We start from the raw sequence: 22,638 nt of genomic DNA, 5'->3' as shown, positions 1-22,638 counted from the left end.
ACAGAATAACATCAGGCATCTGCTTATACTGCGTGTCCCCTAGAAAACAGATTCATATTTAATCTTGAAAATCATCCGTTATATTAACTTCATGTATAATCTCTGTCACTACAAAGTCTCATATCGTCCAAATAGTATTTTTTTTCTTACACGAGTGTATATAATATATATTTCTTATAGTCCTTGGAGGAATAATACGCCCCAAAACATGAAATTTGAAACGTACCTGATTGCATCTTTTAAAATCGATATATGTGCTGCTAACGTATTTGCTGAGCATCATGGGAAATTTAATCTTTCAATTGCTGCTTGCAGAATGATGCTTAGATTACGGTTTAAAGTGTCCATATTAAGTGGTTAGATTATGTTTTCTGTATGCTTTTTGAGATATTTTGGGGTTTTGGAGAAAATGCTGCACATGCGTCGAGAATGTTGCACAATCGCTCACACGCCTGTCCTTAGCGCCCTTCACTTTTTTCACACTTCTCTGTTTGAAGATGCCAGGACATATCAGCTTCTGTCAAAAGGGGTGAAATACATTCACAGAAAGGAGTAATCATGCAAATCAGGTCATCCAATTGAGGCCATCAGCAAAGTTAATGGTTGGGAAGGTGACATATTTAGTCTAGGAAGCATCTTCACCAAGCTGGTCATTTAAAGGAGCAGAGAAATACACACTGCATTGTAATTGTTACTATACTATCATCTAAAAGGTGACATTGTCTTCTCAAACCCTCAGTGGTTCAGATTTCCCTCGAATATAGCTATTATGGAATTAAAATGGTGGGATGGAAAAAAAAATTGACTTAATGGAGAAAAAAAAAAGAACTGTGGAGGAGGAACTGGTAACCCAGAGTTCGGGAGAATCTGTGGGTCAATTAGGCTTTCCTGGGACCCTACTAACATTAAAGAAATGCCTGATTTGCATGGTTGTATAGCACAAAAACAAGTAGTTTGATGCATGGATGTGTAGCGATACCTATCGACCATCCAGAAAGACGGGAGATATGCAATTTGCATTTAAGCATAAACTGCTAAGGAGGACACCCCACAAAGGAGCAGCTAAATCATTTTTAGTATGTGATTTATTTCCTAGCGATCTTTTATCCGATACCTTTATATAATAAAATAAAGGCAAATTATTTTGAAAAATAAGGAACACAACAATGAAATCACCTTACAGTTTTGGAGAGTTACTGATTCTGACTTTTTTTAGGACCATCTTCTTGGCCCTGTTTTTATGATTGACAAGACTTTGTCTTATGGTTTGACAGTCTCTTTTTCCATTGTGCAGCTCTGTTCTAGGCTTTTACATTTTAAGATCAGTGTTCTCTGATTGTTAAGACCCAGTCAGGGAAGAAAACCTAATACAAAGGATAACAGGGGCAGATCCATATGTTAAGTCACCATAGATTCGCTTACTCAAGTAAAGTTTGCCATCAGCATAATATATATATTATTATATTTATTTAGTTACTATTTGGAACCAGAACATAATGAAAATGTTTTTTTTATTATCTTTAAAATAAAGTTTCCTTAGAGGCACTGTAGACATTAGATACTACATAGCAGAAAAAATCCATGTTTAACACAGTGGATTGTATACACTACACAATGGCAAAATATCAGTGATTACCTAATTTAATGTATGTAACAGATGCCATGTTCTCTGTTGTTTAAAAGGAAACATTGTCTCGAAAGCCCGGTCAGGCACTATGACTCACAGTGTGTTGCGGCCCCCCCTAATGGCAAGATGAATGAACGGCAGCTGTATGTACTTCTCTGGCAACCAAAGTTCAATATCAGTACAGCTGCTGTTTTTGGATTAAAATGCTCTTGGCTCAAGTCCCAGCTGGCACACAATCCCCATGATTGGAGACTGTTAAATTACTTTAATGCCATATGTTCAAAATAGTGAATTGGGAGGATTTATGGTTCAATTGGGTCTCAAAGTGTGTTCTCAAAGTCGCTGAGAGATTTTAATGTCTGTCTTCCAAACCCTATTAATATACTGTAGCATGATAAGAATTTCTTAATGCTAAAGGATCTTTTCCAGAAATACATGTTTTCATTTCCTCTGCGTAACATCAATGGGATTTTATACTCCCAATCGGCACACAACTGGAGTGAACTCTTACTCTCAGAACAGTCATCTCTGAGGTCATCAGATCGAACTCGCAAAATTAAAGCAACATGGAATCTTAAAATATGCTTGCATAAGTAATAGGGCAATTAAGGCCTACTAATTTTGATATAATGTCCCTTTCGTTTGGATTGGTTTACAGACCCACAGTTGATTAGTAAGTTTTTTAGTTTGCTTTGAGGCTACGCTAACTAAGCTGTAGCTTAGCTGTTTGACCCTTTCCTATGCTAAATGTGTGGGGCACACTGTTCCTGGTGTTAAGTGACAAGAAGAAAAATCACAGAAAGACTCTTGGTAAAGCCCTGCCATTTGGCATTTCAGTAGGTATGGGCTATCAGGTCATAAGCAGGTCTCTACCAGAACATTGGGCCTTCAGGAAGCAGATGAGAGATGTGTTCCCACCAGAGGTGCACACCAAGGAAGGTGATCCAATTCTGATGAACCTAGATCTGGTAGCAAGGGAATAATCACCTTGCCTTTCAACACCTACGACTGAAAAGTCATGAGCAGTTGAAATCATAACGTTGCACCCCAAATATCTGTGTTCAGAGCATCAAGTTAACCTTTGAAGACAGATGGGCACTAAAATTGCCTCAACTAAATGTACTATAATATTGTAATGCAACTGAGATGTTTATGCTTCGTGCTTATCAGATGCAGAACTGTTCTTCATAATACCAATGAATGATGTACCTACCTGTACCAAAAGCTAAAAAGGGCTTAAACATTGATCACACATCTGGAGATGGCAGGTATTCACAGTGAGTACAGGAGAATCGAATTCTATAAATCTCTTGTAAGCCCCCTTTTCTTATGTACGCACATGAAAGATATAATGTATGCAATAAGTGACTAAAAAAGACTGAAAGCAACATAATTTCAGGCCTCCTGCTTCTAAAGTCGCTCACTATAAAATGGGAATAATAAGAAAAAAGTTAAAATCGGGGGAAAACGTATTATATATATAAAGTAGATGAAAACTACAGTGGGAAGTCATGTAATGAAATATATTTGATATCAGAATGTTCACAAAATGATTTCATTATTGGCTGTCTGAGAGGTTTTGGCAAACTAATGAATCTTACCATAAGTCTCCTGACACCTCTAATAAATGACTTCTTGCTAAAGACATTGCTGTCAAGTGATTGATCTGCATTGCTAGTATACAGTTTCAGCTGTAAGTATAAAGAAAGACGTGGAAGGCATTTTGCTAGATTAAATTGCTTTTCATCCCGCCCAAAGAGACACCAAACTGCCCATTATTTCATGTTACAACAAGAGCTGCAATTCCTCCTCCGGAGTTTGATGGAAGAGACTATTTGGGAATTCGAGATGGTGTTTTTTAATAGAAACTGCAAATGGAAAAAAAGGAAATGTAGAAGGGGAGTTACAAACTATTCAAGCAAAAGAAAATGTTAAATATTTCACTAGCAATAGCCCCATTGTACAGCATTGCAGAATATGATGGTGCTATATAACTTGATAAATAATAGAATAATAGAAATATACCGTAATATGAATATTCTTAGGTTTATGTTTTGTTTTCAAAGGTGAGTCATTTTTTACAATTATTTTTAATTCCCTGTTTTATTTCTGAACCAAGTTATGTTGTTTTAGCTCAATGACACACAACTGCCATTACTGCATAAACCACCTTACTATACTGAACACACAAATGTGGTCTTATCAAAAAGGCAGCTAAGTGAATGGCCTTTGGACCATTCCATTATGGCATACCTTCCAATTGTCCTTTTTTTGTGGGACAGTCCTTGTTTCGCACACTCCCAAGCTGTCCTGATAAATATGGCCACTGTCTCAGAAACCATCTAAATATAATTTAGATAACAAATCTGACAATACAAATTATATGATAATACAATAGTACATTGTTATAATGTGATATCATATTGTGTGCCTGTTGGTCATGCCCCGTTTCTCCTTCTTCTCCTCATTACTTCACATAGCCACTATGGTGTACCTACTGATGGTGGCTTTAGGTTATAGAACATTAATAGGTTATTAATAATGTTGCTTACAAATATATAAAAAAATTGTGTCAAATTACAGCTTCAGACCATACAGATTTATTTCTCAAATTTAGAGATTAAGACACCAGTTCAAAGGTAGAACTCTAAATTCGGGTTACTGGTGTAAGAAAACTTATAGGAAAAATAGACAGTGAGCTGGTACGTGGGATGAGGGGGGTCACCACCAGATTTGTCCCTGTGTTATCAAGCAACAGCATGTAGTAGGAGAAAGCTCGAGACATAGTTCTTCTACAGGACTAGAAACCCTAGGGCTGGCCTTGTCCATGAATGGACAAGGTTCTGCATTCGTAAAACAATGGAAGAAGGTCAATAATAGCTGCATTTATACAGTTGGAGAATTTACAGGAATGAATGGCTTTCATTTTGCTCCTACAATTGTTTCACAGAATATAAATCCTGTTGACACATCTTTTGCCACTGGTCAATTACATTATTAGAAAGAACCTGGCAACTGACAAACAACTTTCAATGAATAAGACAGAGATAATGCAAAAAGAAACATTCACTCAACTCCCGAAACATGCTGCATTTGTTTGCTTCTTCACTTTGAAGGTTTTATTTAGACATTTTTAGGTGCAAAACATATATAAAATAACATAACACCGCAACGTTAAGTTACCAGTAATATATAGAGGCACAAAGCTGCCCTTGCCTGCAAACGTGAATTGAGAACAGCTCTATGAAAGTGAAAAGCTGAACGTGCTGGGAATTATGTCTCTCGGCTGAGTGGGCATATGTAGTAGATGTTTAACCTTGAAGACTTGGGTGAAGTTTGTAAAAGGAGTAGTTTCATGGCAGAGGTCTGACGCTTATATATATGTATGTGTAGGGCATACACAGGTGTAATCTGAGGGTTAAAGTCATGTTATTTGGTTTCAAAGTTCCACAAATCCAAGCTGAAAGTTAAAGCCCATCTGACATGCTGAACTTGTTGAGGTCACGCGTATGGTTTCATAAGCACGACGGCACCCTGGGGCATACTGTGAGCAACTTAGAAATGCTAACCCATGAAGCAGAACTGGCAGATAAAACAGGTAATAATATAAAGCATGGAGTAAAACAACAGCAATGCCCAGTTTTTTTCAGTGAGGTTATCTTGAAGACCTACCGTACAAAGAATTTCCATCAGATAATCCTTCCCTCTAATCATTTTTTATGTAACCATTAGTGGATGGCTTATGTGCGTACCAAGAGGTTGGTAGATAAATGGAAAAGCCTCCTATTAGAAGTTGAAGAGGCCAATACAATGAGGGAATTTAAACATGCATGGGAATCTAAGCCAAAACCAAGGACTGATTAACCCCTTAAGGACAATGGGCGGTCCCTAAACCCATTGAAAACAATGCATTTTGAGCCCATACATGTACGGGCTTTGTCATTAAGGGGTTAAAGCCTGGGGTCTTTATATCAGCAAGAATGAGAAGACTACATAGGCCGAATGGTTCTTACCTGCCGTCAGATTCTATGTTTGCAAGGGTAATGAGTGTCATTATTTACTATATGTTTTTTAAATCAGAATTTTGGCAGTCCGGCCATCCCGTCTGGAATTATTCATCACGTGACGCGATAACTGCATATGCAAAAGTGTTTCAGTCATCTGGTGAATCAGTAAATGTTTCAGCTATGAGATCAACAGCTGGGCATTCATCGAATTCTCGTACTACACAGGGATCACCGGGCAGATAGAACACATTCTTTTGTGAATGGAAATGCACTAGTTACAGTATATTTGCCCCAATAATCAGGGAAAACCGTGCCGTGTATTATTTTTAGCATAGTGTTTATGGTAAAACAGCATTTGCATATGATGTTCATCAGCTATTTTTAAACACTGATTAACAGGGCGAGATATTTTGGGATGAGGTGCAGACCATCCGGATTAGGGACTGGTGCTGCCAGCAAATAAACAGAACTGCAAATTGATTGACGGATTATGTCTGTGTGTTGGTGCTAATACAACAAGGACACCAAAAGCATTTTGTCTCATGGGGCTTATGCAATGCAGGTACAAAAATAAATTGGTTGCTATGGTGACTGCAAAACTTTTAACACTTTGCACCAGAATTGCTCTTTATGTATAACCCTCTCTATCTCCTTGAACCAGTTTATTTTTTTTTACAGTGAGACATTGCTTGGGGAGTAATATAAAACATACTGCAAGCAAAGGCAAACACTCCGAATTCCAACCACCCACACTGACTGCCTGAGTATGATGAGAGTAGAAATACACAACATTTAAAAGCAAAACAGACACATCCATCAAAACGTTTAAAAACCTGTCCTGTATTAAAACTGTGCCGAGAAGACATGACTGTTTTCATCAAGTAGACACTGCATTGCAGTTATATTTACTATATATATATATATATATATATATATATATATATATATATATATATATATACATAAAGACTCAAGTTGTACATTTGTACATCTAATACAAGGGCTGTCGTTATTCTAGTTATTCTACATTAAGATACAAAAATATAGTGATGTCAACATGGGAAAGGCACAAAGGGTTAATATAAGCACAGTATAATCTTAGACATCTAAGGATCACATGTCGTTAATGAATAGAAACGCACCATACACTGCAGGAATGTTAACTCTTTCAGCATCAATTGTGACAACGCCACCAGTCTCAACATTATGAAACCAAACAAAATCATTCTGTCGATTTAAAAACTTCAGAACAACTTAAAATGTCTTTGTAATAAGGATCTGAAGCGTGTGCTTCTTTATAGAGTTGTCACACACAGACTTCAATGACGCCTGTAATTACGCAGTGATCTCTAAATTACATTGTATGTCAAAAAACCCCCAGGACTGTGCGGTGGGCTTTAAAGTTCTTCATATCAAAATCTCCATACCCACGTGCTGCCCAGCGTTCTACCCCAAGCTCTTTTTAACACCCGTATACAGTTACATTGAGCTGAACAGGTCCTGGCTAAAAGAACAAGCTCTCCATACCTATAAAACAAAACGTAATAAAGATACAACCTACAAAGTGTAAGATCTGCTTATAACAAACCTATAGATTTTAAAAAAAGACCTAACATAGAGAAACCTGTTGAAGCCCAGGCTCAAAGCGTATTAGATTCTTAGAAGCTGCATACAGCTGAACACGACATTGACCGACGACGAGACCGCACTCACCAGTGAATAGTTCCACAACACTGGTAGTGCAGCTACGGCTGCTGCTTCTGCGATGAGTTTGCTGTCGATACTTCCGAGCCCTGCATCTGTTCCGTGTGTTTGCTCACTGCAGTTTCTCCCATGACTCCATCACCGAGGAATGGTACAGACAACTACCGCGTATTAACAGCACCAGAGGAGACACACAGTTGCTTGCTTTTTTTTTTTCTTTACAAGAAGGTACGAGAGGTTGTTGATTAACAAGATTATGGGCAAAAGGAAACTGGAGGATAAATTGAAAAAAAAAGAAGGATGTGTTGGAAAAGGAGGGGAAGAAAGCCCCGAATAAGTAACTGCCTCTTTCCAAACAGGACTCAACGCAGCGTGTGTAATGTAAAGCTTTAAAAAAAAGGAAGGAGGTTGGACAGAGCTTTGATGAGATGATCAGAATAGAACCATGTACGTCCAAAGTATTTACCAAGACTGTTCAGCTGTGTAAGAGGGAGAACTCAAAAGAAGCCTTTGAAAAGCAATTGATTTTAACTGAGATTACTGGTTAAGGGACTTTGTTTCTTTAACAGGGAATGGAAATTAAGGGATTCTTCTTTGATTTCCTTTTATTTCAGAAAGAGAGGAAGAAAAAAAAAAAAAGAAAAAGCTAGAGTAATTTACAACCTGGGCAGGAAATTCCTGAATAAATGCCTGAACAATACACTCTGTTGGCTCTTCCTTGGAATAAAGTCTTCACGTAAAGTCAGAGGACCAAGTAACTGCAAGCAAAGCATTTATCATGCAAATTTGGAAGTTTAATTATGGCTGCGCAATTTTGATTAAATACACAGACTTGATTAGCTCTGTCTACTGGGAATCCCAAGCGATTACACTCGAGGAAGGGGGAAGTGTAAATCTTTCTTAGAAGAATCGAAGAGTGGCGAACTGTTTATGCTTAAGAGAAATTACATGCTGGACAATAAAGACTATATACTGTATATATTGAGATTGAGAGAGATCACAGATATATGTAGATGAGCACATTAAGATTTTGTGCAATAAGTTGTGTTAACTCAATAAACATTGTAAGAAAAATTTTTTTTTCCTTGCCATGTCTCACTTCCTAGCGTGTGCATTTACTTTATGGTTTATGTTTTTTGAGCTTGGATTCAAGGGGACTGAAGAAGACAAAGGTAGTCCTCACTGTATATCATTGCCAACTTCTGCCAGTTCTGCTCATAAACTTATATGCAGGACAGGAAACTTGGGTGGAATAACTGGGAATCAAGAACACATGCCATTCTGCTGGTAGAAATATAATTTGCTGGTCTGCATAACAGTTGCTGAATGTATGATTTTAGCTTGCACATACCACAGAGCCACATGGGGGGAGCAGAAGAATAGTGATCCCCCTGCTGTCAGCTTTGGAAATTAGTGGTGGTAAGGATGCAATAATCCTTCGTTTTTCTGCTACACCAGTATGCAGTGGCGGAACTACCGGGGTCGCAGGGGTCGTGACTGCGACCGGGCCTTGGAGTGCCAGTCAGGGGTGCCCAAAGGGTGCTGAGCGGTCGTTTTCAGCAACCTCTTGGCACCCTTCTGTCTCTTCTGCTCCCTGCCGCCGCCTGCCTCAGCGCTGCCCAGACTGCAGTGGGGGGGTAGATAGTGAGAAGGGGGGGTAGGGAGAGGGTAGATAGTGAGAATGGGGGGGTAGGGTAGATAGTGAGAATGGGGGAGTAGGGAGAGGGTAGATAGTGAGAAGGGGGTAGGGAGAGGGTAGATAGCCTGAGAAGGGGAGGAGAGGGGGTAGATAGTGTGAGCGGGGGTAGGGAGAGGGTAGATAGTGAGAATGGGGGGGTTGGATGAGGGTAGATTGGGTTGGGGTGGGGGCCCTGAGGCTTCTAGTTATGCCCCTGCCAGTATGCCTATTATGTCTGCAACTCGCCAATGGAGTCAGCACGCAACAACTGTCTAATGGTCTTCTGGGATCACTTGAGTATGCAGGTCCTCTGCAAACAGTAAGAGATCAATAGAAAAGGACAGTGAGTGACAGCAGAATAATACCCAACCTGCTGTCACAGTAAACATATAACCTACAATAAACTTTTGATCAATATTTGTCTTTTTCTCCTATGCTGTTAAGATGTAGCCATGTTAACCTAAGAGAAAATTGAGTCTTTAGTTGAAATTGATATATTTTATTGGGTCAACATGGATAAAGATGTAAAGATTTAGTGAAAAAGGATTCTATCTTTGTATTTTTCTCTGTGTCGGCCCAATAAAAATCAACTTTACTTAAAGACTCCCATGTTGTGAAGTCCTTAAATATTCATATGCCCTTTCCTCCCTACCCTTTCCATCATAACTATCGCAAAACATAGCATTCCATTTACGACCACACACCCATACTATTTTCACCCCATTTTTTCCTGCTTTTATCTTCCTCAACAGTAACATGTATTTTTCGTGTCCACTTAAAAAAAAAAAATACCCCGACGCCGGGGGGGCGGCATTTTAAACTTCGCCGACGCCATAATCTATCCCCCCACCCCCGTACTTACCTTTAAACAGTCCTGCGGCGAGTCTCCCTGCTCTGCCACGGTGCCGGCTTGTAATGCTGAGCGCCGGAAATTGACGTCACTTCCAGCGCTCAGCATTACAAGCCGGCACCGGGACCGAACAGGGAGACTCGCCGCAGAGGAGAGAGAGACAGGGGCGCCGAGCGGGTAAGCGAAAACCACTCGGTGCCCCTCTCTCTCTCTCCTCTGCTTCAAAAAAAACCAAAAAAAAAAGCGCTTGGGACGGCAAAGTGCCGCCCCTTCTAAAGTGCCGCCTGGGGCAATTGCCCCAGTCGGCTCCATTGTAGGGCCGGCCCTGTATATAATAAAATAACAAGCAGACAGATTTGAACTTTTAATCTTGCCATGATCTCTAGATAAAACATGGTAAGCAACAGGTAGTATTGCTAGCTACCCAGCTAGCATCCTGGAAAAAAAAACAACCAAGTGTGCCCGCGGTATTCAAAAACATATTAAAAAATCATATATACTGTATATATATATATATATATATATATATATTTAACGTAAACTGTTTTTGTAACCGCGATTTTCATTATGATTAAATGACGAGGCCTGTAGCCCTTTGTATATCAAAAAACATTTGACATGTTTCTCTTTTTTAAAACATGTGAAGCTATTTGACCTGCAGTGGAAATTTCCACAACCCTTATCATGTGTAATATTTATTCTTTGCCTATGGGTAGGAACCAAAAAATGTATGTACACATCCATATTGTGTAGGTGTTTCTCGACACACACACACATATACACATTCCTTTTGTTTAGAGTTAATTCCGACGTGAGCTGCAGCATCGCTTTTTGCTGACACAATAACACATATAATCAATCATCATATTCCGGGTTTTATTTCCACTAGAGATTGCAGAACTTAAATCAGTTGGCCAAACCGTCCACCTCCTACTCCCACTCCCGATCATACCATTTCATTTGGAGATGGTTTATGGTTTCCTACTGCACAACTCTCTGTAACTTTGTTTCAGGGTTCGACCTTTATTTGGCTACTTTTCTTGATCTTAAAGGATCTGTCTTTCCCATGTAGGAGAACATCTCCTCTGTCTATCCTCTGCTACCAACTGTCCCTTCTTTACTTCCTTGCCAGTCGTTGATTCACCCATAGGAATCTTGGACTGGACAATGCTGTTACTCAGTAGGGCACCCTCATTCAATATTCTGGCACATTATATATATTTTTGTAGAGAGCGAGCCAATGAACTTCAGCTCTCCAACATCAATTAATATAATGTTTAATGAATATTGTTTATGGAATGCAGAGTACATTACAATCATGAGAACATAAATAACATACGGTATACAAAAATACTTTTAACCCCTTAAGGACAATTGAAAACAATGTATTTTGTACATGTACGGGCTTTGCCATTAAGGGGTTAAATAAGTGTATGCTTTGTTATTCAGATTCATAAGTGCTGCTGCAGTAACAAAAGAAGAAATGTTTTTTTTATGCTTCTGCATGTTGAATGCGGGTAAATATTTTCTTTGTCAGTGCCTAATAATAGTATTTTTTAATGAATAACCAAAAAGAATATAAAGGGCCTGGATGTTTTCCGCTATGTTGAATTGCAGGAAATATGTTGTATTATTTTTAAGCTTGTTCTAGAGGGTAGTCTTTAACATACTGCAAAACCAAAGTTGGCATTTCGGTTTGAAGACAAATGACCTGGAGTCTTTTAATTGAGGGTAACTGCCAGCTGTCTTGGATTTCCAGCTAATTGCTCGGGTTCTTCCTCATTACCCCTGTAAAGCGCTGTCAAGCTAATTGTTGTGTGTTTTCGAATGTCATTCATTGATATATGCTAGTTGTTAAATGAAAACAAAGGAAACAAAGCCAAGATCAAAAACAGGTACTCTCTTCACATATATTATCAACCCCATCCTTTCCCTTTCCTCCCCTTTACGTTAACATTTTAATCCCCAGCCTCCCTTCATTTAACTTGCCCCTTAATATATCATTTTAACCCCAAAACTACATGGCCCACTGAACCCATATTTTGTACCTCTCTATGACTCTGTAACATCTTGATCAAGATTTGTGACATACGGAGGCTGTTATTTTAGGAATGTGATAGTCTTATACAAAGACATTAAGTTGGGAAATACCATAATCATAGGGCACTTTCAAGGTAATAAAGGGTAGACTCATATTCCAGCTTAGTCGGTTGGTCAGTATGCAAAAATAAATGGTTGAATGCAAAAAATGCTAATGCCAAGGACCTCTCCAGTTTTTGCTCATAATTTCTCATCATCTCTTATAGACAGAGCTTCAGACACAACATCAAAGAAGTGTCATATATGATATGGTTTTCTTTAGGTAACGAGCATGGTACAAATTGTAGCTCTTTTATCTCATATAAAGATACCTGGAAATGTCCAGGAGAGCCCCCCCTAGATGTCACATTGGAGATAAGAATGGTGGCGGGGCTAGCCCCTGTAAGGGACCAGGAACCAGAGTGACACAAAAAATATAAAATGAAAAAATTGTTTGAATGATTAAAAGTAGCAAAAACGTGATGCAAAATCGTAGTCACATAAACAAGCCAGGGTCAGGAAGCAGAACGGGTAGTTAGATTAGCCAGAGTCAGGAATAGGGAAGTCAGCGGTGTCAGGGTACAATAGCCAAGAATCAGGAGATGGAAGGGTAGTCACACCCAGAGATTAAATATGGATCCCTTTTATGATTCACAAGCCTCTGGGCCAAACCAAGGGAGTTCAAAGCCGGGCACATGTCATTCTTCTATATAGGAAAGTAGGCAAAAGCCAGTAGGACCTGTACAGCCAAACCATATATGAAAAATCAGCCATGGTTAATTTACTTTTGACACTGATTCTGAATAGTGGCTAAACAAGCAAAAAACAATTAGACAAATCATATTATTACAACTGCAATATCTAGTTTTGTACAACTCAGCAGAACATTCCAGTGCCCCAATTAATGATTTGTAATAACATGTTACATATTTGTGTGTGTGTGTTTTAACTAAGAGGTGTTTTAAGTGTGCCCATATATAGTTATTTGTAAAGAATAAAATGCAATTTAAAAAAAAAACCCCAAGTGTATTTGCAAACAACTAAGAAGGAAGGTAAAAGCTTTCAACTATTTTCTCCATTGCTGTGGAGCTGTCATATCTCCAGTCACAGCCCATCTGTTACTGCCCTCCAGTGTGACAACCAAACCACTAGCTTTTAACCAAAGAGCAGTTTCAAGGTATGCTTCTCAGAGCCAGCGGTAGTGAAAAGCAAAGCAATCAAATCGCATCATCCCACGAGACTCTTCTTCAATTGGTTCTATTTTTCCTGTTTTTAATGCCTCTTTGGCATATTTATTTGTTGATGAAATTAAATGTAATTTAAAGCATCATAACAGCATTTATAGTACTAAACAATATTTCCAAGGACACAAGACACCAAAGTTTGAAGGGCTATGGGACGCACTACAGTCAATCATTCAATCAAGACATTACTGCATGCATTCTCATTGAATTAAAGGTGCACTCCAGCCCAGTTTAATGTTAATTACATATTGGAGGTAATTCTGGATGGACTCTTACTCATAACTTTTACTGCATGAATGCAAGTAAATGCAGGTATTCTCTGGTTACAGATGATTAATTGCAGAAAATATTATTCTGCCTCCCCCCCCCCCCAACTGCCTTTTAACTGAAGGACACAAGTTTATATAGTATGCTTCTAGTACACAGGTGTGAGCCTAGAGTTAGTAGCGCCAGGGTGCAGTATTTCTTTGGTGCCAACTCAAACTAAAATATATGCACATCCTAACACACAAACTAACACTCACTCACTCTGACACCCTACACTTACACATATAAACACCCTATCTCCTTCCTCCTCCTCGTGCCACTGACCATAGGCTCACGCTTGACACTAACCATACCCTGGCACACACACCTATGCTAGCACTATACACATCTCAACATCACTGACACATATACTCATACTAACACTATGGCATACACACACACATGCTAACACTATACACAGGCATACACACACATGCTTACATCAAATACTAACTCACACACTCATGCTAACACTATACACTAACATACACACTCTAATACCATACAGTAAAAAATTTATATTAATCCATTATTTTTTTTTATTTTTTAAAATGATAAGTTGTTGTGGACTACAAGTCCCATTATCCTCAATCGGAATAATGAGTGTGCAAAAAAGATGTTATATTTGTGGATGTGTATTTCCTACCTATATTTTATTATGAAATCTAATCCCTTTTTTATGTGTCCCTACCCTGTGATGTTACTTATCTGATCAATTTCTTGAAAATGTATAAATCGAAGTGGTTTCAACCTTGCTTCTCTGCCATGATTTTCAGGTTTATCCAATGTCTTTATGATGGCGGAGTCATGAACATAGAGTTTGGGTTAATGTGGCTCTTTGAGTGGTTCGGGTATATTTCTACTCGCTTCTCATAATTAGCTGAGTTGTCTTCACTCTTGCTGTCCACATCTCGCCATTCCTTGCTAATTGGGTTACCATTCGGCTGGTAACCAATGCTCTGAAGCTTTTTTAACAATACACAAATATAAAGGTTTTGAAAATGAAGATACTTTTGTTTAAAAAGGGGTGGTTGAGAGAGAAAGGCTTCCTACATATGTTCAATATCAGAATTTAGTTTCCTTTTTCCTTGCATCCAGTGACTTATTCTCAAACCTTTGGTCCCTTTTCCATATTGCTCAAGAGGAAATGAAGCTGAAAGAAATTGAACTTCTCCACAAATAAAACTGTTCAATTTCTTCTTGCTCTGTCCTCAGAAGTAATAAAATGTGATATAAATATTCAACGTAATGCCAGAGGAATCAGCAATAGGGAAAGAGCTAAACTGCACAGGGACAGAGAAGAGGAAAAATGAGGAACGAGGAAAAATGTGACCAGAGGCAAAACCTGGCTTTCTTTATTATATTTCCATATCAAAAATGTATCATGTGTCCCCCATAATTTTATTTTACTAAAGGGATCACCAATCTCCAGGTGAGATTTATTAAAACAGTTGTATGTGGTGGATAATAAAGCAAAGGAAAGAGTCCCAGCAAAAATGCTAAGCTGTATTCACTTAACTGTATACAAAAGTAATGGACAGACCACCAGGCAAACATTGGAGGATGCATTTTACTTAAGTGTTTATTAAAAGCAGCCGGCATGTTTTTGCATCTGATAGACAATGAGTATATTCGCTAAACTGCGAGAGTCATCAAAATGGCTAAAATGCAAGTACATCATACTTATATGAGTTACAACTCCCAAGTGCAATAAAGCCAAAAATCACAATTACCTTGCATATACTTAACTGCTAGTTGATGCAAGTTAAAGAAAGGCATGCAAAAACCCACAGATTAATGAAACTGCATGGTCCCCATTATGAAAGATTGATTGCAACCTCCTTTGATTTGAAGCGCCAATTCTTTTAAACAGAGTTCATATACTTGAATGGGGTTCAAAACTTGGGGCGCAGGGATATACCAGGGATGAGCTTATGGTTATTGGCACCTGGGTGCAGGATTTTAGCACTGCCCCCCCTTCCCTCAAGTAGCGCATAAAAACTTACACATACTAACATGCAAACACCCACACACACTAACACCATACATTAACACACAAACTATATAATATACTTAGAACATACGCTAACACATACTTGCTAAAACTAACATCTTATGTTAACAACCTCTAACACCATACACTAAGACACTAGTCTTAACACTCAAATAACATATGCTAACTCCCTACTACACACTGTAACCTATCAGTTTCCGTGCAAGCTGCAGTACTTCTAATGCAGGGTCAAATGGCATTGTGTTAAGTGACACAATTGTGCTCATCCATTTTAGGGTTGCTGGGGTGTGGTGCACCTGCTTTAGTACACTCTAAACAAAGGAATTCACACATTAGTACCGTTGTAAGGGTCACTGTACAGGAAAACAGACTGATAAGGCACAGGTAACCTTAAGGTTGCAATACATTAAGGTAATTTAAGGCGGTGAGACATTCATTAGGTCCATATGAAAAGAGTGGTCTGGGATTTAATGAAGCCTGCAACAGGTGCTGAATGTGAACACTTGCATTCCTTGAAGCCTTACAATCATACCTGGGAACTTCTCGGCTCCGGCTACCCGGAGCCTTCCCTTGCGGGACATGGCCAGGACTGCACACTGACGTTGGTGGGCGCTCCCGCTGATGTTGGTGGGCGGACCCGCTGACGTCGGAGGAGTTCCTGCTGACGTCGGGGGCGTTCCTGCTGACAGCAGCGGGAAACACCCCCATTTAAAGGAAAAAAATGGGTGGGGAGTGAACCTGCTTGGACCTGTGTGGGGAAGGTTTTCCAGAGCCTGGCTTAGCTGGGTCTGGCAGGGAGGTTTAAGTTAGACAGCATTTAGGCTAGTCTCCCCGGGCCAGAAAAGTATAGGCCAGACAGGAATCCACCTGGGAGCTAGGCTTTCGATTTATGATTTTGTTTTGTGGTAGGTTTGTGCATTTGTAAGCAAAAGACTGTGCTTTATGATCACTAAAAGTAATTTTATTGACCTTGAGCTGGAGGGTTTTGTCTCACACACACATACACACACACACACATATATATATATATATATATATATATATATATATATATATATATATATATAGCCAATGTATATATATAACAAATTATATAGCCAATCATTTGTTCTTAAAGTTAATTATTCTGCATACAGCAGTCACTAAGGTTTGAAGGTTCATCCTAATCCAACAAACAACTCTTTGAATATTCATTACTAAATATTCTGAAAGCTGTCACTCACTAAATATTTAATGTTAGCCTGGAGATTAAACATACGGAAATCAGGAATACTGAACCTCAGTTATATTTACTTTTAATTTTAGCACAGGTTAAAAGAAATGTAAAAAGGGATAAGTATTTAATCAAGGACTACAATGCTGATGAAAAATAATAATTTCTAAAGGGAAATTAAAACAGAAAAAAAGTTTCTGTTGGACATTTTATTATAACTTTCACAACCATATACAGTATGTGAGGCTGACAAACTATATTTATGCAACCATTTTTTTAAATTCCTTTTTATTCAGTTTTTCACATTTTTCAGTACAAACATAAAACAGAAAACAAAAAATAAGATGGTTGAGGGAAAAGCAGCATGTCATTTCTTCACAAGGGCAACGGGCGGTCCACATCACATCTCCCACCTTTTAAAATAAAAACACCCCCCTGAATACTCTTCCATGTATATGAGACATATAAAATATTAGAAGCTTCATATGAGAATAGCTTATATAATATATACGGTAATAACATACTTATTAAATATTTGAAGCAAATGTAATGCAACACTATTATTTTGTATTTTTACGTATTGATCTGCATATCCTGCTTACACACGTAAGAGAATAGTTACTCTTATGAAATTATGTTGGCCCAAAGTTAAAAAAGTGAATGAGTGCAAATAAAAATAGAACCAGCAGAGACTTTTTCATATTCAGCTTATTTACCGGCTAAGCCGTTCTTCATCCAGTTCCAGGTACGGTTCTCTTTGCCATTGTAAAAGAGGATTACAAGGCATGGAGATACAGTTAAGGACAGTGTACACCAAATAGATGCCTTAATTTCAATTTAACACAGATCATTAGTTTATAAGCGCCTATCAATTTGTGTGCCAAGAATACACTTACTGAAAATCTATTACAACCATGAGTTTTCATACTAATGTACATGCACACACGTCTGGGACATTAGACTGTAGATATCTAAATAGATGATCTTTGGAGAACTCTATAAGCGGCAGGAACTTCTTGTTAACCCTTTAGAAAACCACATGGGGGACCAATGCATGGCAAGTTCATTTTATTATGATAGAAGCAGAAAAGTAGTAGTGTTGTGGCGCAAACACTAGTGTAAATTTCAAACAGAAGTGATATAAAGTGTTACGCATTAATAAAACATGTCCTTATCAAAAGGACCCCAATAGTGAGGCTTACATGATAGTTCCATTTTATGGTCCATTGTATTTTACTTGTATTGGTAGTTTCGAGCCTGACCTTTCATCTGTAAACTAAGCAAAGTTTACTTATTCTTTAACAAGTAAATGACTGACCGCTTTTGCCCGGCCCAAACAATTACCTTTATTGCTCCCCTCAGGCTTTTGCAAACCCACTATGTATACTACGTTGGAAAACCGATTAAGTAGCGATTCGTTAACCAGTCTGTGATTCTTAATGATATGATCCACCTTTTAAAGTTAGACAGCACTTCCCTAAATGTTCACCTTGATTTCTTTACCAAATTTGGTCTTGAGCTGTACGTCTGTTGTATCCGGAATTGTTTATTCCTCTCAAATTGAATTAAATGAAGATTAGTCATGCCTTTGCGAATCACACCTCAATGTCCCTGTCCATCAGCTATATTGTTCTGTTGTTTGGTTCACTTAAAATGTTTCTACACTTTTTTTTTCCTTTCATTTTCTAAAAAAATTAGCCGTTTGTCTCAGTGCCACAACGGCCAGATATTACATCTAATGGGAAATGAGCCAGACGTTAGAAAAAAAAGCCTTTGTGAATGTTGAGCTTTTTATAACTATGTCTGTTTTAAGGAAGTGTTCCCTCTTACTGCAGACCTAAGCAGAGAGCAGCTGTTATTATCTGCTGATCATAATAATGAGTATATATTTTATTGGTGATTATCCTCTTTTTGATGATGTTCATACAAAATAATTTTGCATAAAAACATAGCATTATTTACCTAGCTGCACCACCTACACCAAATTATCTATATAGGAGCAGGACAGAAAGTAACACTAAGTTCTCTGGTGTTGTTATAAAGAAATTTGCTGAATTTGTATTGTTATGGATGGCCTCTCAGCGACAATCTTAATTTTAGGCCAATAGGAACATCCAATTTTTTCTGTGACGGTATACAACGATACGACATACTGCCACCTCCGTAATATCCCTGGATACCAAGGGTCCACTTCGAATGCCTTCTGCCTTGGGAAGTGTCGTTTCCCTTACGGTTCCTTCCAGAGGAGAAGAGCTGGTTTGGGAGATCATGGATCTCCCTCTAATTGGCTTAAAAGGAGAGCAAGCTCTGTTCCTACAGACTTTTGTTTCAGTGCTCCATTGCGCTGTGCACCGGCTATTGCTGCTGAGGTTGTTCAAATAATTTTTTTACGTAGGGTTGTTAAAAATGTATCAGCTCTGGAAATCTGTATGCAACTGCGGCTAAGCTAACATGACTCCACTTTAGCAGGCCTTAACTTATTCATCTAGAGAAAAGATTTCAAGGTTCCACAACCCATGAATGGTGCATTCCAGGCTCATAATTCACATTACAAGACCAAAAAATGTTATGTTCCTCATATCAACAAGTATCAGATAAGTACCCTGATCCTAGAAAAAAAGACATTTGAATTTCCTTACAAATATTTTCAACACCATCTCATAGATGGGTGTGAGGGCAATTATGTGTTCCAACAAGGAGGAGACATTTCTAAACAATATCGTTTGTTGTTAAGATTTTTTTGTGGCGCAAACACAGTTGCTTCAAGCAATGGCAAAAATGTTATATACAAAAGAATGGGCTATGGACCTGGCAGCCTCACAGATCTGTTATAAACAGAACCTGAAAAAGCATAGAAAATTCTGTTAAATCAAGTTAGGGAGGTTGTCTAATGTGTGTAAATAGAACAATACTATGGAAAATAAGTAACATTTTCCATGTCTTGTAGGTTTCACAGACTAGGAAAAGCTGATTTCTCTGCCATACCATTGTACATTGATGGATGCACGTTTGTGACTCAGAATAGTTAAACTAACCAGACTTAGTAAATATAAACGCATATGTTTATAATAAAAATTTTTTACACATAAGTCATATATTATCTAAAGATAGTGGTCAAAAAAGATTATTTGTTGGGAATATTTTTAATAGATTCCAATGTAGGATGTAAAACTAGTTACGGGATACCTCCATGAATAAATAATAGGTAGGGACAGAAGTCTTAATCAGGGGAGTGTTCCATACTTATCCCTAATATACATGGGTGCCATGGGCATAGACACTGCCGGGAGCTGAGATGCTGGCAGCGCCGAGAAATGGGACTTTGCCGGGAGAGTTGACAGCTGGGACAAAAGTAAATTTAGGACTGTTAGCAGCTATGGGCTGATCCCCCACAAAGAGACACAAGTTTACCCTTCCCTACGGAAACCTTTATATTTAGGAATTAAAATTAATTCATTTCAAACATTATTCATATATATATAGATATAGTTCCAGTCCAGACATTTTACACTAAAACAGCTGCTTGCATATATGGACTTTTATTGATATACATCCATGTAATATTGTCCTTGCTCAGCTAGTCTGTACTGCTTCTGTAGTGCTACAAAGCAGCCTTTGGACTGTGTAGCTTGATGTGCTTTGGCATGACTTTGGAAGTCACGATCTTTACAGGAATTCCTTAGAAAAGTGCTAAAAGAAATGAATAGCCGATGGAATATATTGAAGCTGCAACTCACATGCTTTTAGATTATTAAATGATGCATTATGTGGGATTACCAACCAAATGAAGGTGATTATATATTTTTATATATATATATTGCTTAGCTAACAATCTTTTTAATTTTCTTGCACTTAAATGCAGTTTAATAAAGTTAAGTGTTATGGAAAAATGCAAAGATCTATAATTCTCTTTATATCTCTTTAAGCGTGGCTTTTCTGACTGCCTTCTTTGTGTCATTTGGTGTCATAGCCTTTCTAGCCCAATTACTTAGATTCCTTCTTAAGAAGAGACCTTTGAGGTCCTGAAAGCTTATGTAACTTTACATACCGTATTGGCCCGAATATAGGCCGCACTTTTTTCCCCCACTTTAAGTCTTTAAAGTGGGGGTGCGGCCTATATTCGGGGTCTAGCGCCCGCCGGGCAGGCAGCGGGGTTAGGATACAGATCCCCCGCAGCGGTGCAGGGGACCTGCATCCTACTCTCTGATACGCTCAGACAGCCTCCCCTGCCGGCACTTTCCACGGGGGGGGGGGGGGTACCGGCACGGGAGGTTGTCTAAGCGCATCGCACGGACGTTCACCGGCAGCGGCGATGCGCCGTTGCCGGTGAACGTGCGCACGATGCATTCTAACCCCCCCGACTTACCAGGGCAGACTCCCGGGTGTCTTGGAGGGCCGGCGGAAGACATCTACGCAATACGCGTATAAAACTTCCGGGGCCGGGGGGAGGACAGAGTGGCAGCGTATCTCGAGGGGGGGGAGGACAGAGTGGCAGCGTATCTCGAGGGGGGGAGGACAGAGTGGCAGCATATCTCAGCATATCTCGGGGAGGGGGAGAGGACAGAGTGGCAGCATATCTCGGAGGGGGAGGACAGAGTGGCAGCATATCTCGGAGGGGGGAGAGGACAGAGTGGCAGCATGTTTTTTTTGGTGCTTTTTTAAAGAAAAAAACTTTTTCTTTAAAAAAGCACCAAACTTTTAGGGTGCGGCCTATATACGGGGGCGGCCTATATCCGAGCCAATACGGTATATTTTACATGTTAGCCCAGTAAAAAGGTATCAACATCAGCTAAAGACTACTTAATACTAGACTACGCTGCTACCTTTACTTTCTCTGTTGCCAGTGAGAAATGCACAGATATAGTGCTACGTATTACTTAACTTAAGTAGTAGCATGCCTTCCAACTGTCCTGCTTTGCACGGGACAGTCCTGCTTTTGACACTCCAGCCCTCTAGAGCTCGGCAGGCTTTGGGACTGCAGTTCCGACTTCATGTTCTGGAGTCTAGGACACTAGAGAATGCATTCTACATCCCAAGCTCCCCTGATTTGCCTTGGGAAGAAGTTGGGATGTATGCCATAGGCCCTTCCATCCCTGCCATCCTCTGGTGGTAAGCCATTTAAATAAGTGTTGGGATGATGATATTACCGTATTTGCTCGATTATAAGACGAGGTTTTTTCCAGAGCAAATGCTCTGAAAAATACCCCTCGTCTTATAATCGGGGTCGTCTTCTCAGACCCCCCAAAAAATGTCTGCTGGGGCCATGCTGCTTACCGGTCGCGAGCAGCGTCTCTTCTGTTAGAAGCAGGAGGACAGGAAGCTTGCAGCGTCCTCACAGAGCTCTATCTCCCCCTCCCTCCTCTGGGGGCGGGGCCAGAGAAGTTGCTCTACAGCCGGTCCCCTGCAGAAGTCTTCGAGTGAGAGATCTGCAGTTCAGGTAAGGGGGTGGGGGAGGGTTTTTGGGTAAGTATGTGTGATTAATGTGTGTTTAATGTGTGAAGTATGTGTGATTAATGGAATGAATGAGTATTTAAATGTGTTTGTGTGTGATAGCATGGATGTGTAAGGGGGGTGGGGGTTGTAGCATGGCATAGGGAGGCTGTAATCCCACTACTATCATCCCCAGGTTCCAGCATGTACTGGCTGCCTTGGCTTGATAGGAGTGTGATTGCTGTTAGCAGTTTGATATATATATATATATATCAAACTGCTAACAGCAATCACACTCCTATCAAGCCAAGGCAGCCAGTACATGCTGGGTTAAAAGGCATATCATGGGGCTGAGTGGCATATAGGGGGTTAAAATGCATTTCTGGACCTCCAGAAATGCATTTTAACCCCCTATATGCCACTCAGCCCCATGATATGCCTATATACCTCCAGAAATGCATTTTAACCCCCTATATGCCACTCAGC

At 39.3% G+C, this 22,638-nt stretch overlaps 1 protein-coding gene across 4 annotated transcripts in view; it reads right to left on the bottom strand.

Annotated features, from left to right (window-relative positions):
• ARHGAP24 (Rho GTPase activating protein 24) overlaps positions 1 to 22,638 on the bottom strand; it is a 320,431-nt gene that overhangs the window by 62,415 nt on the left and 235,378 nt on the right. The window contains exon 1 of one of the 4 annotated variants that reach the window (XM_053461728.1): positions 7,348 to 7,850. The exons of the other annotated variants lie outside the window; for them this stretch is intronic. The gene's annotated coding sequence lies outside the window, so the exon portion shown is untranslated. Of the gene's footprint in view, positions 1 to 7,347; positions 7,851 to 22,638 lie in introns of those variants that run through there. 4 annotated transcript variants of the gene reach the window in all.

This window comes from Spea bombifrons, chromosome 1 (assembly GCF_027358695.1).
Source record: "Spea bombifrons isolate aSpeBom1 chromosome 1, aSpeBom1.2.pri, whole genome shotgun sequence".
Classification (NCBI taxonomy): Eukaryota; Metazoa; Chordata; class Amphibia; order Anura; family Pelobatidae; genus Spea; species Spea bombifrons.
This window is presented reverse-complemented; position numbering and strand designations above follow the sequence as displayed.